Here is an 8,004-nt window from a genome sequence, read left to right as displayed (position 1 = left end):
GGCATTTCCGATGGCAAACGAACGACTTTTTATTTGAGCTAAAGTTGTCACATGTTTACACTAAAGTTGTCATAGGGTTTACAATAAAATTGCAGGACATGTTTGATCTAGTTTTTTCTTCTAGATTTAAAGCTACTATTGTATTTCAACTACTTTTCACGGCCACTTTTAATTATCCATGACAAATTATTTTGGCCATGGCAAATTTTAGTAATTATCCATGATAAATTTAATTCATGGATCATGCGATTGTTAGTAATTCATCACGGTAAATTGAGTTTATAGATCATGGCAATTTTAGTATTTTGAGCATGGCAATTCTAGAACTTTGACCATGCAAATTAGTTTTTTATATGACCATGGCAAATTGCAGGAGATTTGATTTTGAGCAGGTTTGATTTCGGTAAATACTAAAGATTTTGCAGACAAATTCACGAACACCGATGAGAGATTTTCTTTTGTTGGGCCCTCCGTCCCAAAATAAATGACTCAACTTTGTACGAAGTTTAGTGACTCAACTTTGTACTAAAGTTAATACAAACTTGAGTCACTTATTTTGGGACCGAGGGATTACATTAGAGTGAATATTAATATTATTACTTCAGGAATGGGCATTCGGTATTATTATTTGAGAGGCAAATATTTGATTTTATTTTGGACGGACCTGAGTATTTGCTATCTTTTTTCTTAGAACAAATATTTTGTATCTCCTCAAATAAAAGAAGGAGCAAGTAAGCCCACACTTAATTGGGCCTAATAGTAGCAAAGAAGCCGACCAATTAGCTCAACTCAATAGTTATATTATAAGAAAAGCACGCAAATTCCTATTTGGCGCTTCACATGCTGGTTAAAATGTTAACCGAAAACTCACTCACCTCTCCGGTACATGTAAAAAGTGGGGGTGATAAAAAGCATGTTAAAATTAGCGAACTGAAACTCACTGACATCTCCAGTGTTTAAATTTTGTGAAAAAACTTTAAACACGTTTTTTCATATTCATAAATAAATTCAATTCTTTAATGGTTTTTCCAGCTCTTGAACATTTTTAAATTCATGGTTCTTTTTCAAATTCAGAAATTTTCTCGACTAAACGGGCAATTTTAAAACTTCATGACTTTTTTCATATTGTGAAAGTTTTCAAAATCAGGACCTTTTCAAATTTGGGATTTTCTTTCCAAATTCATGTACGCTTTTCAAATTCGCGGTTCTTCTTCCAGTCCAGTTTTTTTTGTAAGAAACTCGTGGGTTTTTAAAAGTCAAAGTTCCCAGATCAAAGGTAAGTTTTTGTTAGATCAGATGAAAGGTAAGTGATCAAGTATGAGGACACTTTTACGTATTTTGAGAAACAACTTTTGTTTTTGAGAAACAAGTGTCAAGACGCATGCCCGAGCGAGCGGCCCATGTAGCCCAGCACGCACGCTGACCCAATGGTGACCTTGTGTGAGGAAGAAGAAGAAGAGCAGAGTGACCTTGGCAGCCACAGAGTTACTGCGGGAGTAGTAGGGTTTCCCAGATTCGCGCAGCTGCCTGCTGGTTTCTCCTCCATGGGGCGAGCACGAAGAGCGTCAAACCGACCACACATGGCCAAACCAGCGACGACGACGGCGGGAAACACCCCTGCCCCCTCCTCGGCCGCCGCACCACAAGCCGGAGCCGCAGGTACCTCGGCCAAGGTGGCGTCTGGTAGCAGTGGTAAGCTCGCCGCTAGCACATCTGCTGATGCCGGCACCTGCTCGACCAGGATTTCCCCGGCCGTCTTGACTCCCCACGGCCGTAAAGCTGCAACGCCCACCCTCGCCTTACCCTCTCTCAAAGCTCTCACGATCACTCAGACACGCCCCTCAGGTGCTTCCCTGAGGAACACACCACAACCCCGTCAAGGGCATCAATTATTCCTATCTTTTCTGAAAAAGTAAGCGCTATGGAGAACACACAGATCGAGTCTCTCTCGACCCACCTAGCTTATGTATACCCGCCATAAAAAAGAAGAGATTCATGGGTTGACTTCGGCTATTATTGTTGATTGCAGTTATGTTCAAGGCCAAGACACGGCTCCATACTTCAAAACATATCTACTTTCGATGAGTGCAAGGTCATCATACACTATAAATGTATCTTTCGACCAGATGTGTGAATTCGGTAACCTTGGTCTAATAACTGCTACATGTAAGATCATCAACAGGTACCACCCCCCACCCCCCACACACACCCCGCCCCAGCACTGTCCTCTGTATGTATGTGTCATGTTTAATATGTTGTTTTCGAGTATGATTGGTTATCTTTTTTAATTTGTAAGTAAATATAGCCACAAATACACAACCTCTTGATCAATTAGGTGTTTAATTAATACGCTTAAATACTTTTATGCCAGTGGTCAGCATTGGCTACTACCTGCTACCCGAGATTTTCTCGCACAAAATCATTTTGGAAATGAAGATGAAAGGCGTACTAAGACATGCTTATCTTTCAGCGGCTTCCCAGTGAGGTATGCTACCTTACCTAGCAATGTTTAGCGAAAGGAACACCATGTACAGCCTCTTACTTCTATTTTGCATGACTGTAAGAAAGTTTTTTCTTGTCTTGCATGTACGTACGTACGTAGTATGGAGAAGCTTGAAAACTTCCTATCAAATGGTCCTCTTGTCGAGTTTGTGGAGGTTTCTGTGGACAAAACTCCTATTCTTGTTGCAACAGTCAATGGCAGGTCGTTGATTGAGATGCTAGTAGATGCCATATCAGAGAATCATCTAGTAAATAAAGTGAGCTGGGAAGGCATATTTAGTAATGATGACATTGTGATCATTGATTACGGAGGTGGTTCTAAACATATGAAGATACTACAAGAGACAGTGCCAACTTCACAAGAGGCTATGCTTAAAGACCTACGCACGGCTGCTAAGTTGTTCATACCACTTTACAAGATTAATAATGTTTTGCCAGTCTACTTTGATGAGTTCAATGAAGAGCTAGATGGAGCGAATAATGTGTGTGTTGGGCAGGAATGGTTCATGGAGTCCTTGAGATATCACCCCGCGCTCATGCCCTCATCTGGGCGTAGATGCTTCGAGACTATGCTCCCTAATATATACAATAAATTCTACTCCAAACTACATAATACTAACCAGCTGGCCACCATTATGAAACAAAAGCCATACCCCGATTGGAAGATATTTGTGAAATCTGCACAAAAGGATGGTAATGATGTTCTTCATAGGGTGTACATTCACAACAATAACCCTAGGCCGGAGATGGCTGACAAGTATGACGACACTGCGTGTGGGCTTATGAGGTTTAAGCGCAATCTGCTTGAGCATGGTGGGCACTCGCAAGGGCAACAGAAAGTGCAAGGGCAGTGTGAGCGACGTATAGCTGACCTGGAGTTGTTAACCGCCAAGACGTTCTGTAAATATCTTCCCAAGCTGGTGCGAGCCCTATTGGAGAAGGGCGTAATGGACAAATAGTGAGTTCTAGCCGCATCCTACCTTATCCTTTTGAAAATTTGAGTACCAGACATTACTACACTAGATTCATTGTGTTTTAACCATGTTTCCCCTTCTGATGAAACTTATAATCTTACGCTTGTTTAACCCATGGTTTTAAATAGCCTGTTATAGTACGTTATATCATCTATAAAAGGTCTTGCGCTAAGAGACTTTGGTCCAAACAAATGAACAAACATTTTAAATAGCGCGCTATAGCTCCGCTATATATAGCATGCTATATCATTTAGAAGAGGTCTGTCGGTAAGAGGCTTAGCGCGCTATTTAAAACGATGGTTTAACCAGCCCCATTGAAGTTCAAATCCTGGCTCGGTCCTTGGTTTCAAGCTTGGGTTGCATGCATCTTTAATTTTCTTTGCTTACCAGGTTACTTTTTTCCATCATACAATGTGTATTAGTTACTTCAGTGTTTGGACGCTTGGGAGCTCATGGTCTTTGGGTGCGGTCGTCTGGAGATTTGCGCAATTTTATTCAATCGGTTTGGTTGGCATGTCAGTAATAGATTATGTAGTTTAGTCACGTAATCGTTTTTACCAACCGGTTGTGGTCTTTTTCATGTTTTTTGCTTACCATTTCTTAGCAGTAGCACTAAACGTTGTGGATTATTTTATTTAAATAAATTTGGCTGTGTGCATCATGATGATGAAGAGTCCGATGTCCTCCGCTTTAAAAAAAGATATATGGGGAGTGAATGGCGAATTGGGAATTAAGTGACATACAGGCAGGTGATCCTGTGGAGATCAGGGAGCTGGGTGGTAATGATGTTGCTCAGTATCAATTGAGATGGTTAATACATAGTGTTACTTTTCTTTTTGAAACTCACAAATATTCTTTTCCTTCAATGTAGTTTTCGAGAAGCATCCAGGTCAGACAAAAGCGATCCATGGTCGATAAAATAACCCTTTCTAGGTTCAACTGATTCCGAGGGCAGGAGGTATGTAATTATGCTTCAGTCCTTCTCCAGGGCTCTCTATGTTGCCTACAAGTGCAATTATGTTCATTTTCTCCATATTTGGAATCATATGTTAGTTCTCTATATTGTGTACAGCTACACAGTCACGTCTTCTGTATTTGCAGCCAATGCATAAGTTAACCATATATCAATAGTGTTGCAAAGGATAGAGCTATCCAACAACAAGGCAATGCATGTACAAATTAACTCGTAGATATAATATTTCCAATCCAACTTCTCAGCTTGCAGCAAGGATATCATCAACAAAGAAATAAGAACTAAATTTAAAAAAAACATGGATGAAATGAGAAGGCACAAATGATGGAACCGTATCAACATTTTCAAGTTAGATACAATTAGTCATCAACCCGTGCATTCACACAGGCTAGCATATTGAAAATATCAGCTGGATTTTTTTAAATCTTTTTATGTAGCTTTTGTTGTTGCTTCTCTAATAATGTCGGATTGACTATCATTAGATTCTAGTATCGCAAGTTTGGAGCTTGGTAAAACGTAACAAGTTTGTGTTAATTATCATAATATAATAATTATATATAGTGTGGCATGTGGTAGATAGTGACAATATAGACCATCATATACACTGTAATCTCGATAACCATACTTGGGGTATAGGCATCTAATCTGAACTGAAATATCAATTGTTGTCCATATATTTTCTCGATTTATTTGTCTTCGATTGATGTCACAATCATCTATATATATCCAGAATCTTGTAGATTGCTTAATAAGTTTTTCTGCTTCTACCTAAACATGGTTCCAGTTATTGTTGCACTCAGATCACATATCTCTAGCCTAGCTATGTTTGTACATACAAATAATGTGGCATATATAGGCCGGTACAGGATAAATTACTACCAAAACAATGAGATATTATCAAATGCACCTTCAACATTTCGGCTCTGGTTACTTTTAACACAATGAGATATTATCACAACGAGGATTTATTTTTATATCTTATTGTTCCATTTGCAGCATCCCAAGTTGTACCACGCTTCTGGTGTATCGATCAATCTAATTGTTGCTTATATAATATACTCCCTCCGTCACGGTTTAGAAAGCACAGTTAGACTTGCGTGCGTTTTCAAAATAGACAAAGATTAAGGCGCGTTGCATTTACTACTAGCAGCTAATTAGTACTCCATTGTATTACTTCTATATGCATGCGTAGTGTGAATGCTATTTTTTAACTCATTTCATAGTCAATCAATAACCACCTAAGTACTAGAGAATTTGCATGCACGTCTTCTAAACCGTGACGGAGGGAGTATAACTTTTCCTGTCCATTATAGGTTAAATAATTTATTCCAGTGTGCGTGTAACTGGCACCTTTTTAGCATGTAGATCAGCCTCGCTAAATCATATATTCTCTCCTCATTTGTCAGGTTGTGTTCTGCCTGAGGTTGTACGGGCGTAACTCCTTCAATCTTTGATCACTGATGACTAAGAAACAGACTGGTAAAGATCTTGGACACTGCTGTCGTTCTTCCATAATTACCACAACCTCATCCGTACATTTTCTTTTACTTGGGGATGCATTATAGGATATTTTACTATGCACTACTAGTCTACTACTAGTGGCTAACACCTAAATTACTTGTATTGTAATGCATGTGTGTTGGAGTAATTTGTAGTGCGCAATTTCCAGAAATACCACGCTTGAGATAAACATTATGTGCCTGTATGTAATACATTTAACGTATTTTTGACTTGTACCACTATTTTGTGCTGAGAAGAGATGCAGTGACCTCTAACTTTGCTGATGCTGCACATGATGATGTGTGTTCAGTGAATGATTCTTCTTTTGAATTTGAAGAACAGAGGGAGTGCTTCCGTACACCCCATCGTTTTTTAGGACAGTAAAACTGAGTTTAAGCGAACCCTCTCAATGATTTGAGTTTCTCGTCGTTCGTTTCGTGTGCTGAAAAGTTTTTGGCCGTCCGATCTGATGTGTACAGCCATCATTCCGGCATGTGTTAAATACTGACCCATCTGTCCTAATAGGTTGCTGCTCTAAAGGCCGAAACGAAGTTCTATGGTTAACCGGACCTATTTCCCAGCCCAATCGTTAGCCCACCGTCACGCACGAACCCCGGCCTCTTTTTCCCGTTATCCACCCACAAGTTACATCCGTTGTACCCATCGAGCGCCGCACTCCTCCATCAACAGGCTTGTGAAGGGATTCATCCGACGAGCGGGGTGTGAGAATGAATAGACGATGGGTGATTTAACAGGCGACACACGAAGGGGCGTTGATGCGCTGATGTGGAGATGGTGGATGTGTGTCACCATCCCGCTGCCTCTTCCTCTTTAATTCATGCCCAGATGCATTGATATATAACGGCTACTTGTTCATACCAAATCTTAAAAATGTTCAGCCAGATTAGTCCACTGTTGATTTGGGATTTCAAAAACAAAACATTTAGTATTTCTACTTCTTTCAAAACTACACTTAAATCATTATGAATTTGGAAAAAATCAATATGAAAATTTTGACCGTATTGAATAGCTTTCCAACGGTATATTACATCACTACTGCAGCCGCTCGTGCTATAGAAACGGGTTTTACCCCCTTTTCACGGCGATGTTTTAAATCGTCATCTTGCATGTGTGGACGAGGGGGGGGGGGGTTTATCCCATACAACACAGATAAATCGTCGATGATGTCTCCATTGGGTCACACACATCAGGCAAAAAATAGAGCTTGTGTGATTGGGAGGACCATCACAAACTGACATATTGAAGAAGTCGTGTGAGATGTGCTTCGCATCCCATAAAGGGAATCACAAAGGTACGTCTCCGTTCGTATGGCATATCACACACAATTTTCTATATCACATCGTTTGCGATAGGGCTGGTCATCACACACGACAGTCATAATTCTCTCGATTGTGTTATTCAATACCTCACTCACGATGCCTAGAAGAAACTATTTGGCATTGGGTTGTCCATCACACACACTTGTTGTGTGAAAATGTTTGTGATAGGGTGGCTTAACGCACACAGTTGTCGACCAGAAGTCGTGTGTGATTGTTCACTGATCCAATACGCTAACTTTCTAGAAACTGTTCGGGTTTGTTGAGATCATTGCCCAAGGTGTTATCTTAGTAATCGTCTGCAATAGGAACCACAGCCTAATAGCTCTATTATTTATAATCTATTTAGTAATAAGATTAACATTTCATATCAAGCACATAGTACATTTCTTATTTGCATGACGACAACGAGGATTTCATAGTTGAATTATATCAGGGTACAACATCATATAGGCGTATACTACCTAGCTATCCAATTCCACATGAGGACGAAGTTTCAAATGGAACATCTAATACCTTTGGAAATTAAGTATCATCATAGACAATAAATAGCCAAATGAATCTCGTCTAGAAAAATGTTGAAGCAGAAGGCGAATATTGAGCCGTCAGTGATGTTGAAGGTCCACACAACTTTAGACCAATGCCTATGGATGATTGCCCGCCCATTCTTTGTCCTCTTGAGGAAAACCTCAAGATTATACCGTGGGTGCTACATGAA

The 8,004-nt window shown here is 39.9% G+C and overlaps 1 long non-coding RNA gene across 1 annotated transcript; it reads left to right on the top strand.

Annotated features, from left to right (window-relative positions):
- Nucleotides 1–4,355: 4,355 nt before the first annotated feature.
- On the top strand, nt 4,356–6,279 carry LOC123413221. The gene is made up of 2 exons (XR_006613696.1): nt 4,356–4,434; nt 5,856–6,279. It is a non-coding gene; the product is annotated as an uncharacterized LOC123413221 (long non-coding RNA).
- The last annotated feature ends 1,725 nt before the right edge of the window (nt 6,280–8,004 follow it).

Source organism: Hordeum vulgare, chromosome 7H (assembly GCF_904849725.1).
Source record: "Hordeum vulgare subsp. vulgare chromosome 7H, MorexV3_pseudomolecules_assembly, whole genome shotgun sequence".
Classification (NCBI taxonomy): Eukaryota; Viridiplantae; Streptophyta; class Magnoliopsida; order Poales; family Poaceae; genus Hordeum; species Hordeum vulgare.
The sequence above is the reverse complement of the archived record's forward strand: the minus strand, read 5'-3'. Positions and strand labels throughout refer to the sequence as shown.